The 12,588-nt window shown below is 43.6% G+C and overlaps 1 pseudogene; it reads left to right on the plus strand.

Annotated features, from left to right (window-relative positions):
• The first annotated feature begins 11,252 nt into the window (after nt 1–11,252).
• LOC124980987 (S-adenosylmethionine decarboxylase proenzyme 1-like) lies at nt 11,253–11,890 on the plus strand (annotated as a pseudogene).
• The last annotated feature ends 698 nt before the right edge of the window (nt 11,891–12,588 follow it).

The raw sequence follows: 12,588 nt of genomic DNA on the forward strand, positions 1-12,588 counted from the left end.
GGAAAGAACAGAGAGGGGGAGGACAGAGAAATCCTTGGCAAATATTTTCTGCTAATAAATTCCATTTTGCCTCTAAAATGTTTGCCAACTATCTAAGCAGGACAAATTTTTCACATACCAGGGCAAACCGTCGCCGAAACGCCTCTCCAGTGAGCTGCCCACAGCCCCTGTTTCCATAACCTCCCGGGTTGCGGCCTCTGTGGACTCTCATGGTCCTCCTCTAGGAGGGCCTTCTTCTCTGCGATGGAGATTCAGGGGGACTGAGGCACAACTTTCCTCCAGACCAGAGCGAAGGTGCCCGAGCATCCCTGCGGGTGCTCACGTTGTCTCCACCTTCCTCTCCTTTCCCCTTCCATTCTCTTCCCGCCTGTTATCTGGAATGTCCCCCAAAGACTCAAGTGTCCCAGGATTGGTCCCAGTTGGTGGCACTGTTGGGAGTTGGTAGACACTTTAGGAGGTAGGGCCTCGTTGAAGAAGGAGGGTCACTAGGAGCATGCCCTCAGGGTATATTTTGTCCCTCGACACTCTCTCTTTTTCTTGTTCTTTCTCTCTGCTTTGCAGCTGCCAGGAGGTGAACAGCTCTGCTAGACCACGCCTTCCCTGCCATGATGCTCTGCCTCACCACAGGCCCGTATCAGTGGAGCCAGCAGACCATGAACTGAAACCTCTGAAACTGTGAGTCCAAACAAATCTTTCCTCATTTTAGGTGGTTTTTCTCAGGTGTTTGTTCGCAGTCATGAAAAGTTGACTGACCCTCCCTGCCCCCAGCCTTCCTTTCTACATCCTGATCCAAACTTTAGGACACTTGTCTCATGGCTGTCCTCCTCATTCCTTCCAGGCTCATCCACCTCTCCACAGGTGGGAAGGGTTCACTCCTGTCCCCTTTCTTTCTCCTCTCCTGCCATATTCCTTGTCTCTTTGTCCTTCCTCTTCTCCTTTCTCCTCCCAAACTCAGTTGTTTTGTTGGACTGGGAGGGCAGGGGTTCTCAAACCTCCAGCATGACCTTTCTATACCTCCAACCCGCTGCCTTTGCACTTTAATGGCTCCAACACATTTTGCTTAGGGCCTGCTGGTGGTTTCCATTTTGAAAAGTGCATCAGGTCTCAGTATTGGGTTTGGAGACAGTTCCAGTTAGTGCCAAGGACGTGTTCATTCTGTTTTATTGAATTTGCTTCAGGATAAGACCTTTTGAAGGTCCTGGGAGTAGATTTGTGCCAAGACATACACCATCCAGGGACTCTTGAAGTCATCTGGGGAATATCTGGATGAAAAAGCAAGGCATTTGTGAACACCCTTCTGCCAAGCTGGAGAGCAAATGTGGATCTAGTTAAAATGAAAATGAGGCCACAGCATTGGCTATCTTTTCTGATGGACTGTCTTTCTACTTCCAGCTTGACTTTTCCCTTCCTGGAGTGGAGAGAGGCCAACTTCCCCCAAATGGTCTTTCCCTAGACCATCTAGGGGAGCTCATCCAACATGGCTGCTTATCTCAGAAAGAGGCATGTGTTAGCTCCTGTGGCCTGGGTTTGGGGCAGAAATACTCCTATATTTCCCCTCTGGTATACTTTGGAGACTTTCTGAGAGCCTGATGATTTCCCATTCTATGAGATCATAGAATCAGTGTCTTTGGTTGTGTATGACCTCTAGGGCCTGGGCCCAGTCTCCATTTAAAATAATCCTGCCTTCCTCTCTCCTTTAGCAACTATGTTTTGACACTTCCTATCATCTAGACCTGGTGTTAGTTGCCAAGAATGCAATGGTAAATAAGAAAGAAAGATTCTTGCCTTCATGGAATTTATAATCTAGTGAAAGAGATGCAGAAACACAAATGTGGGTCAGTCGGTGTAGTGCAACAAGGTTAGCAAGAGTCATCTTTTTCTGAAATGAAATGCTTCATTTTTAACATAAACTATTTAACCTTGTAATTTCACTTCCAACATTTATTCTTATTTATGTGTGAAATAACACTGAAATGTAATTATAATAATCTAAAAGTATAATGCTTGTTTATAATGACATAGTTGTCAATATACTGCTTATAATAGCAAATGATTAGAAATATCTCAAAACTCCATTAATAGGGCATTAGTTAAATCATTATGATGTATCCACATAATAGAATCCTTTTCCACTGTAAACAATCAAAATGAGGAAGTTCTTTTTGTACAGATATGCAGGAAGTAATCTTCAAGAGATAATGCTGAGAGAAAACAGCAAGGTAAAGAACAGGGAGTTCAGCATGTTATCATTTGTGTGTGTTTGTACAGAATATCTGTGGAAGGCTACAAGATAGGAGAGCCACGTAGCTATGGGACGAGAGTTGAAAGCAGACTGCTCACTCTGTCCTCTTTTTCACATTTGACTCTTAAACCTGTGAATATAGTACTTCTTCCATCATTTTAATTTAATTTAACTTTTAAGGAGAACAGGGAAAGGCGAGGACATGGCAAAATGAAGCGTGCCTTTTATGTGGTGGCAGCAATCACACAGTTTTGTCCCTTATTGGTGTGGGGTGGTGAAGCAGGTTCAATATTGCCAGGTTTTCCAGTTCTTCAAGAGACACCAGAAATAATATGTTTGAGGAAGCATTCGATACAAAATGTAGGCTCAAAGGAAAAACAAAACAAAACATCAGGCTGCATGAAGCAGGCATAGAGCTGTGTCCTGTGGAGCCCATCGACATGTGATGCTGTGGCAGGGACTCTAGCATCCCTTAGGAAGTTGTTTTTTATTTTTTATTTTTGTAGGAGAGAGGTGATGAAGACTACCTGCACGTGGTGGGATGTCAAGGCAAGAACAATTGGAGTGGATAGAGACAGGGTATGGCGGAGAGAGGAGAAGGGGAGGTTAGAAACAGAATCTGGTCATAACTGGATGCAGCAGAGAAGGAAGAAAGAGGTGGAAAAGGACTCTGGAGATCAAACTTGAGTGGTTTAGTGATAGAGTGATTAATAGACAAAATGGCCTGAGAAAGGTTGTGACCTCAGAGACTTGGATTCTCATTTCTCCTCCACCATATGGAGTAATTTTTTTTAAAAAATCATTAAATGTAGATGGTAGTATCTAGGATATGAGATAGATACTAAATGAAATAATGCACGTCAAATGTTCATGCTGCTCAAAATGTTAGTCGTTACAGATATTTGCTATTTTGGGGGCCCTATTTCCAGTTTAAGGACCCCATTACCTTTTGGAGTCTATGGTCCTAGTGGAGCCCACTTTGCCTCCAAGAGACCAGTGGATTAGCCCATTCTCTTGGTAATAGTTCCACTTTGGGATGGTCATATGACTAGATCTAGACCACCCAGAACCCATGAAAGTCAATTCTGGCACTGCCATTGAAACTGGACTGGAGTTGGAGACAGCAACCTGAACTGTTTCCACCATCTTGTCACCACGGAAGAGAACAGGTTTGAGATGGAACCAACCATAGCTCACAGAACTGAGGGATGAGGAGAGAGAAATCAAAGCCTGATGAAAGAATTAATGTGCATGCCTGGGGCTTTCAGCTTTGACTGAGCCAGTAGTACATTCCCTGTTGTCTTGAATAAATGTATTTAAGCAAACAAACAAGCCCAGGGGTCCATGGACAAAGCACAGGCCACTTGGTGTCTGGTGTCCTGGCATCTTGAGACACCCCAGTTCCTAATTCCCTTGGAGACCCAGTAGGGTGGGAGGTAGTAGGCCAGCTGAGACGCCTTGGTTTACACCTGCCGCAGCCCTGTGGCAGCATCGTAGGAGGCTTCCAGATGAGTGAAAACGTAGTCAGGTGTGAGCCAAAGGTGAAAGAAAAGGAGACAAAGAGCTGGAGGGAGACAGGCAGGGGCAAGACTGGAGGGCTGGGGTGGGAAGCCAATGCTGTGTCTGGGTTCCTGGGTGTGAAATCTCCATACAGAGGCCTGAGACTCCACGGTACTAAATTGTGTGGGTCTCTGCCAACGCCTCGGTGCCCCACATCACGTAGACCCTGCAAGCACTAAACAGCAACCTCTGGGATGGGGCACCTGCAGGGAAACATCAGCGAGCTGAAGGTGTTCAGATGGGAGATGGTGAGGCCTCAGTGCAGGCCAGCACTGTGCCCTGAACCACCACCTGGTGAGGCTTGTGTTGTGCATGTGAATGTCTGTCTTTCATCCGAATGGTCAGGGTGGGGTTCAAGTGTACCCATCTCAGTACCCTTGAGAAGAATCAGCCTGGCATATAGAAAAAACTGGAATACAATGTGCTTTTTAAGAAGCCAACTAGAAGTCTTCCATGGACTCTTCTTTCTAGAGCAGCAACCCTAATCACATGCGTAAAACTGGGGACAGAGTTGCTGGATAAACCCTGCTGTGAATTTTGAAAGCAGTGTGGGTCTGAACCCCTCAGAGAGATGTCTGTCTCTGGGCTGTTCCTCTCCCTGAGGGATGTTGACAGGGATTGGGGTAGTTGCCCTGACACCAGGTTCCTTGCCCCGCCCCCTCACTGGAGCTGAAGGCTACAGGAAATGAGTCTGCAAAGTAAAGGCTCTGTGCTGGGGAAAGACACCAGGAGTCCCAGGCACTGCAGTCCAGCCTTTCTGCCTTAAAGGACCGATGATGACAAACTCCGTCTTGAGAAGGCTAGCCCTTTAATCACTGTCCAAGCTACTAACTTCTAGACAGTTCTGTGACAGCTTCTAAATTATCTGTCCTATTCTATCCTCACTCCCTTCCCAATGAAGCACAGAAGTCTCTGTCTCACTTGGACTCAGTGGGCTGAGAAGCTGTGTGTTGTCATTTCATACCTCAGACCTCCTTTGGGTAAAAAGGAAATTCTGTCTTCAAAAGAGTAGGAGAAAAAATGACTACTGGAGTGGCTGGGTTGGAAGACTTAAAGGCTTCTTTGGATAATTAAATACCAAGGTTGTGACCCTCACAGTGCCACTTATTGGCTACTGAGCAGTTCAAATCAATTTATTCATTCAATGAACACCCAGGGAGAACTACAGGTCAGGTACTATGCTGTGTATCAAGGATTCAAAGCTGGCCAAGGAATATTTTCTTCCTTCACCATCTCTATGGGGAGATGGATAGCCAGGAGGAACCCGGATGTCATGGGGCCTTAGCAGAGGGCTCCCTTTGGTGGACTTCCTTCCCTGTCTGTTCCTTAAGTATGTGGCAATATATCATTAAAGGAAGGTGACACTTTGATGCACCTGTCAAGGTCGTACCTTGAGAAGGAACTTGGACTCCAGAGCAAACAATGAAGAGTGCTTCTCTAACCCCCAGGTGCATTAGAATAGGACCTGGTGGGGAACTTGTTTACGAAGGTATATTCCTGGACCTGACCCTACAAAGTTCTGATTCCCTGAATTGGGGTACAACCGCATATTCTGCATATAAAAAGTAACTTGGGTCAATATTGATGCAGTTGGTTCATGGACATGCTTCGGAAAAGATTGTCTCTAAAATCCCTGTCAACTCCAATGTACTACCAAATGTCCCTTACTATGTCCCTGTACTTAGAGTTAGGAGAGGACAGTTCATGATAGGGCCTGGATTCTGGCTTCTCTCACATGGTACGGGCTTTGACCTTTTTGCTATGGGACCAGTTAGTAATAACTTCAGAAAGTTATTACTAACTGGTCCCATAGCAAATGTTGGTTTGACAGAATCATGCCTCTTCACACAGCTATTCTTGATTCAGATGTTTACAGAGAAAACAACTGCAATATGAATTCTAAAATAGTTTCTTGTTAGAAAAACTCCTGAATATCCTAAATAAGACACGAGTGAAAAGTATTGGTGAACAACCTGGGCTCTGAAGACAATTTGCCCAGGTTTCCAATCTGAGCTTTTTCACTTACTGGTTTTGAGATCTTGGGTAAGTAACTTCACCTCTCCATACCTTGATTTCTTTATATGAAAATGTATCGGGGAATAAATCCCTCCTTCACGGGGTGTTAGGAGTTAAATGAGTTCACATGAAGGAGAAGCACTTAGCACTTCTAAAGAAGAAATACTACCTGTTATTTACAAAGCTAAGTGCCCAAAAAATCCCAAGGAACTAAATATGAAGAGGGAGACAAGACCAGGAAAGTAAAAGAATGGTTGTCCCTTGCAGTTCCCACAGACAAGAGGTATTGGAGCTCATGTGAGAAGGTTGGGTTTTAATACTGTCCAGGGACAGGAAGCAGTCTTGGGCCAGTGGGAAGAGGGCACGTTGGCACTGAAACTTCCACATAAAGTCAGGACCCCTGAAGGACAACATCCTTTAAAAAATTGTAGAGTATAAAAAGTCAATCTCTAGTGTGGAGAAATGAGAAGAAAACTTGTTTATCTTGAACAGAGCTCTAGCTCAGAAGGGAAAATGTCTCCCTTAAGAATTCAAAACCACTGGCATGAGTCTTTGGTAGGTTTGGGGTTTGAATAAATAGTTCCTGTACAATCTAGAAATCCCTAGGCTAAGAAACAACATAAAATTTGGTCTGAACCAATTATACTCTGTTAGAAGCAAATGCTTTGATTACACTGATTTCTCCAGATTAAAGTCCTGCTGAAGATGAGCTCACAATCTGAAATCATGCAACACAAAAGGAAAAAATATGAGCCAGAGTCTGCAGGTCCAGCAAACAGCAAGATTAAAACTTTGAGAACCTCAGATTACAGAGTTGTCATAGGAGATCATAAACTAGGTATGTTAAAATAGCTAATAACATAAAGTGAAGCTTTAAAAACAAAAAGTTCTAGAAAATGAATAAAATTAAACAGATCTTAAACACAAAACAAACAGTACTTTTTCTCAGAAATAAAAAGAAACAATCATTAAAATTTGAAACACCATGAATAGACTAAGTAGTACATGGACATAGTTGAGAAAGAATTAGAAAACTTGGGGGATAAAACCAAGAAATTATCTGGATGGAGAGACCAGAGATGAAAACTGAAAGCTGTATCAGGAGAAAATGAAAAAGTCTGCCACATAGCTAAGAGGAATTCCAGAAGAGAAACTGGAGAAAGGCAATGGGGCGAGGTAAGTTTTGAAGAGAAGGTGACTGAGAATCGATGAAAGATGAGAACGTTTCAATTCAGAAACCACGACAAACCCCAAACTAGATAAATAAATCCAAATCATCTTCAGACGCACCAGAGTGAAACTGCAGAACACCAAAGACAAAGAGAAACTTCATCAAAGAGGCCAGAGGAAGAAGAGTGAGATCCATCACAGTTGAGGAAACCACAAAGACCATGTGAGTGGCTGGGCTCCAGTTGGCACTCATGGCTGGGAACGGGGCCAGCACGAGTGTCCCACAGTGAATTAAACACGACACGGATGGTCAGAGGCTCCAGAAGCGGGCGGAGGACTGAGACTGGGTGCAGAAGGCTGCTAGGAGCTCTTGCATAAAATGAGACAAGATAAATAGGCTTGTTAACGAAAAAGAATTTTCCAAAGAATTGTTTTGCAGTGACTGTGGTGTGGAAATGAACCTATTCTGGGACTTTTTGTTCTCGACTTGGAGCTGATTTGTTTTGTCTTGCCACCCCCCCACCCCCACCCTTCTTTTTTTTCTAACAGCTCAGAGAGGTTTTGCAACCATCTGAGGTGCTTTGAGAAAAACGTCAAATCAGTCTTGAGCAAATGCTTGCTGTTTCACTCTGGATGAACAGTCCTATGTGCAGTATTGACATTTTCTGCTGGAAATGGAATAAATTATCCTACTTCTTTTTCACTATTACTTGGTCAGAGTAGACCGATCCTAACTGATCCCCCACCGGGCGGCACTAAACACAGGTATTCTCTGGGTCTGGGGGATTTCCCTGATAACTGTGATTTCATATGTAGGTTGATATTTTTGTATAGCCTCCAGCCTCCTAGGCTGCTGTAGAAAAATGGAAAGTTGAGAAGCATTTGCCCAAAAATCTTTAATAAAGAATCCCAGAGAGTCTGCTAAGGAATGTGAGTGAATTAACAAACGCTGGTCCCGGGACAATGAAAAGATGGGGCTGGGTACCACTCAACTCAGCATCCTTGTCCAGGAACTGTCATCTCAATGACCTGTGACTTGAGGACACATCTGGCCCAGGGAGGGCCTATTCTTTCAACACTCTTTCTTTGATGACTGTGAGACAGTCAATGCACACAACGTGCTAGGGACACTTTGTACTCCAGAGTCCTGACGCCTGGAGCTTAGAATCTAGCATGAAATGCAGATAAGCTGTTAGGATATAGCTCTGTAAGTGCTATATGATGGATGTTGTGTCAACGTGGCAGTGGGGAGACTTCATAACTGAGACTGGAGAGGACTAAGAGTTGCTGAGGGAAGCATAAGAAGAACTGTATGTTGTTCCATTTTTATGGATCATGAAAATGAGAGGTGAATGGTAAGAAATGTTGCTGGCAAATCAGGTAGGAGCCAGCTCAGAAATAATCCTGTAAGCCATGGTCAGAAAAAACCTTGATCTTGAGGACTCTGGAGAGTATTATGCAAGAACCTGATTGAATTTCCTTTTCAGAAAACGTATATGGCTGCTGACTGAGGATCCATTAGGGGGAGAAATGGCAGGCAGGAAAATCCATCAAGCGGCTTATCAGTGATTACAGGAGGACCCAGGTGGCTGCCATGGAGATGCTCTGATGTTTTGGCAGGAAGTTTGGTAGGGCTTTATGTTTGATGTAGGTTTTCAGGAGAGAGAGAGTCAGGGTTTGTGGTCCTGGCTTGAGCGTTAGGTGGATGATCGGAAGAAGTTGTCTTCCGCTGTGTCAGGACAGAGCTATAGCCTGCAGCAGAGCAGAACAGATAAAGCTCAAGGAAACCTGGGGCCACTTTCACTGGTGATCAACTGTGAGGTCTCATGGGGTTCACACTAGGAAGGACCTTGTACTTGATTGAAAACTCTACTGACCATTTTGAAATCTGCAATAATTTTGCCTTTGAATTTGTACATTGTAAGCAAAGACTGATGAAACGACGGAGAACAATTATGAACAGAGGAGATGTGTGCAAATGTGTGTCTCCTGTCCCTTTCTTCTCCCTTCCCTTAGAGCATTCAGGATGCCCATGAGCACTGAATCCCAGTGGACACCTTGTGCATGGAAGGTCAGCAAGGCTCAGATGAGTACAAGATAAGTCGGTGGCTTTTAGTTTCACTGAACACTGGGGTTCCCTACTCCTGTCTCTTAGAAACATGACTCTAAGTCGGGCACTGATGGCCCTGGAACGACATGCGTGCTCTTCAAATCAGAACTTGTTTCAAGTGCAGAAGAAGGTGTTCTGAGACACAGCGTGACTAGGGAAGATTTCTTAGTCATTTTAGCCAATCGTAAAACGATTGACCCATGGGGAATGATGACCCAGAAGGGAAGGGAGTTACCAGGCAAAGCTGTCTCCTTAAGGTAGAGAGCATCGGCAGGATGCACACAACTAGAAACAGTTGAGTTAGTTTTGTGCAGTGGTTTTCCTCTCCTGGCAAGAATGAAATAAATCTGCATGTCTGAACTACAAAATGAAAATTGTGTAATTTCAGTGATTCTAAATTAATGTTCTTATATTTACATTTAAAACTGATGTTGCACAGTATAAAGCAATAGAAGCAGCAAGTTCATGCTAATAATCTGAAGGTTTGATTTTTCTTTACTTAGAATGATATCTAATAGCAAGTAAAAGCACCATGACAAAAAGAATACAAAATGGTACGGCCCCTTTGGAAGACAGATTAGCAGTTTCTTACAAAGCAAAAGATAGTCTTAGCATATAATCCAGCAATCACACTCCTTAACCCAAATGAGTAAAAAACTTATATCCACACAAAACCTGCATATGAATATTACAGGCTCATTAATCATAATTGCTCAAATTTGAAGTGAACAAGATGTTTTTCAACATCCATTTGTAAATGGATGAACAGCTGTGGTATATCCATGTAGTGGAATATTATTCAGCAATAAAAAGAAATGAGCTATGAAAAAATGAGTTATTAAACCTTAACTACATATTGCTTAGTGAAAGAAGTCAGTCCGAAAAGGCTATATATTATGTGATTTCCACTATCTGATGTTCTAAGGTAGGCAACACCATAGAGTCAGTAAAAATGTTCAGTGGTTGCCAATAGCGTTGGGGAAGGGGAAAAGGACAGAATGCGGAGGTGAAGCACAGGGGGTTTTTAGGGCTATGAATTATTCCTTATGATACTGTGGAGATGGATACAGGACATTATGCATTTGTCAAAAGCCATAGAAGGTACAAAACAGAGAGAGACTGCTTACACAGTGTGCTGGCAACGGTAGCCCCAGCTCTTCTCTCACTACCCAGAAGGCAGCCAGGTGCAAGAGACTGAACTTTCTGCTTCTATTTCCAACAAACTCATGCTCGACTTTTGGTCACAGTAGGGAAAAAAGCTGGGAAGATTTTATTAATTCTCATTTTTAAAAAAAGTTAATATAAAATTATAGCAAAAAAACCCCCCAGGGAACCTGATCTTTAGTAGCACAGCTGGAACAATTTGCAGAGATGGCTGTGGGCAGCAGGGAGAGATTTAATTCAGTTGGTTTTCTGTGGTTGTTGGTGATCCACTTGTCTACGAAGTAATGGAAGCTGCACATATTTTTAAAGGGACTGAGAAGCTGCTGGAGGCTTGGTTTCCACAGCAGTGACCCAACACAAACCAAGGAGCTGGGGACCTTTGCATTTTCCAAGATCTGAGTAGGACATACTTTTAAAGGGTGTGTAATGTTCAGTCCTCTGTGTGACTCTTCAAAGATGTTTTTTAGAGCTGGGTGTGGTGGTGCACGCCTGTAATCCGTCACTCGGAAGGCTGAGGTAGGATGATCGCAAGTTCTGGGCTAGCCTCAGCCATTTAGCAAGGCCCTAAGCAACTTAGCAAGACCCTGCCTCAAAATAAAAATAATAAAAAGGCTGGGGTTGGGGCTTAGTGGTAAAGTACACCTGGGTTCAATCCCCATTCTCCCCACTAAAAAAAGATGTTTCCTTCTGAAGACAGCCTCTTGCTAATAACAGTTTCCTGGTGAAGCTTGCTTGGGACTTTGGTGGCTTGACTCAATTTAGCACTTCTCTTAATCTCTTAAGAATTTCATGAAACTGCCGGGCACATTGGGGCACACCTATAATCCCAGCAACCTGGGAGGCTGAGGCAGGAGGATCTCCAATTAAAAGCCAGCCTCAGCAACTTAGTGAGACCCTGTCTCAAAATAGAACATAAAAAGGGTTGGGGATGTGACTCAGTGGTTAAGCAACCCTGCATTCAATTCTGTTACCTCACCCCCCCAAAAAAGGAATTTCATGAAGCCTTCTCACCAACAGTACCCACACCACAGCAGAATTTTCGGGAAGAAATAGAATTTCTAGATGCAATTTTCCCAAATGAAGCAGCATATTGCATGGGACATGTGATTTCTGAATGTTGGTACTTGTATATGCTGAATTTCCCAGAGAGTCAAGTAGTCAGTCAACCAGATCAAATCCCAGAAATTCTGACAAGAGAGGCTGACCTAGCAGTTATGAACAAGTCCTGCATGAAAGGTGGTGTTGCTGAGAAGGATGTCTTCATGAGAATGGAATTCATGACCTGATGCCAGGTTCTGTCATGGATGTCACGGTGTTCAATTCTTGTGGGTAATTTGATGGAGCGGAATGGAAGTGAACACAAGGTCCTGGACTATTCACATCACTCCAGAACCAGAATTTTTTGTTAGCTTTAAAACAAACTCAAATCAGACCTCCTATGACGACCTGATTGGGAAGTTGTGGAAGTCTTCAAGTCAGGAAAAGTTGTTTGTTAATCAGAGTTCTAAACAGTGCACGGTGCTTTCTTCAACAGAAGACTGAGGGCTTTAAATGCCTTGATTGCCAGAGAGCTCTTCAATGATTACAATTTTGCTTTTACTAATCTTGCTAAGAAGCAGCAACAATAGCAGTGTTGATTAAGAAAAATGAAGAAAACACACCAAAAGAGAACACACATTGAAAGCGATAGCCGCTTTCTAGATGTTGATGTTGGGGTTCCTGCTTTACATGACCACAACCTTGTAGTTGCAGAAACCCTTCGTAATGATAAAAGCCCAAGTAATGATAGTGTAATCATTCTGAATTGAATGCATTACTATATCAAGGACTTAGATATCTGGCATGAATGCTCTCTTCTGTGTTTAGGTATTTGCTACAGTTTATAATTTAAGTGTCTTCCAAAGGTCCATGTGGGAAAGGTTTAGTCCCCAAGCATCCAAGCATGACACTATTGGGAGGTAGGTGGTACCTTTAAGAGGCAGGGTCTGGTGGAGGGGGGTCTTTCAGACTCTGTTGGGGTGGGGTGGGGGCAGTGTCCTTGAAGGGGGCATTTGGACCCCAGCCTCTTTTTTTTTTTTTTTGCACTTCCCAGTCATGAGGTGAGTGGTTTTGCTCTGCCACACATTTCCACGCGATGTGCCACCAGAGACCCAAAGCAAGGGAGCTGACTGATCATGGATTTAACCCTCTAAAACTGTGAGCCAGAATAACCTTTTTCCCTGCATAAGTTGATTATCTCAGGTATGTGTTGTACTGACAGAAAGCTGACTAGCAGAGCATTCTGTGTCATTCTTGGTGTGAAATTGAAGTGCACACAGAAAAACAG

This window comes from Sciurus carolinensis, chromosome 3 (genome assembly GCF_902686445.1).
Source record: "Sciurus carolinensis chromosome 3, mSciCar1.2, whole genome shotgun sequence".
NCBI lineage: Eukaryota > Metazoa > Chordata > Mammalia > Rodentia > Sciuridae > Sciurus > Sciurus carolinensis.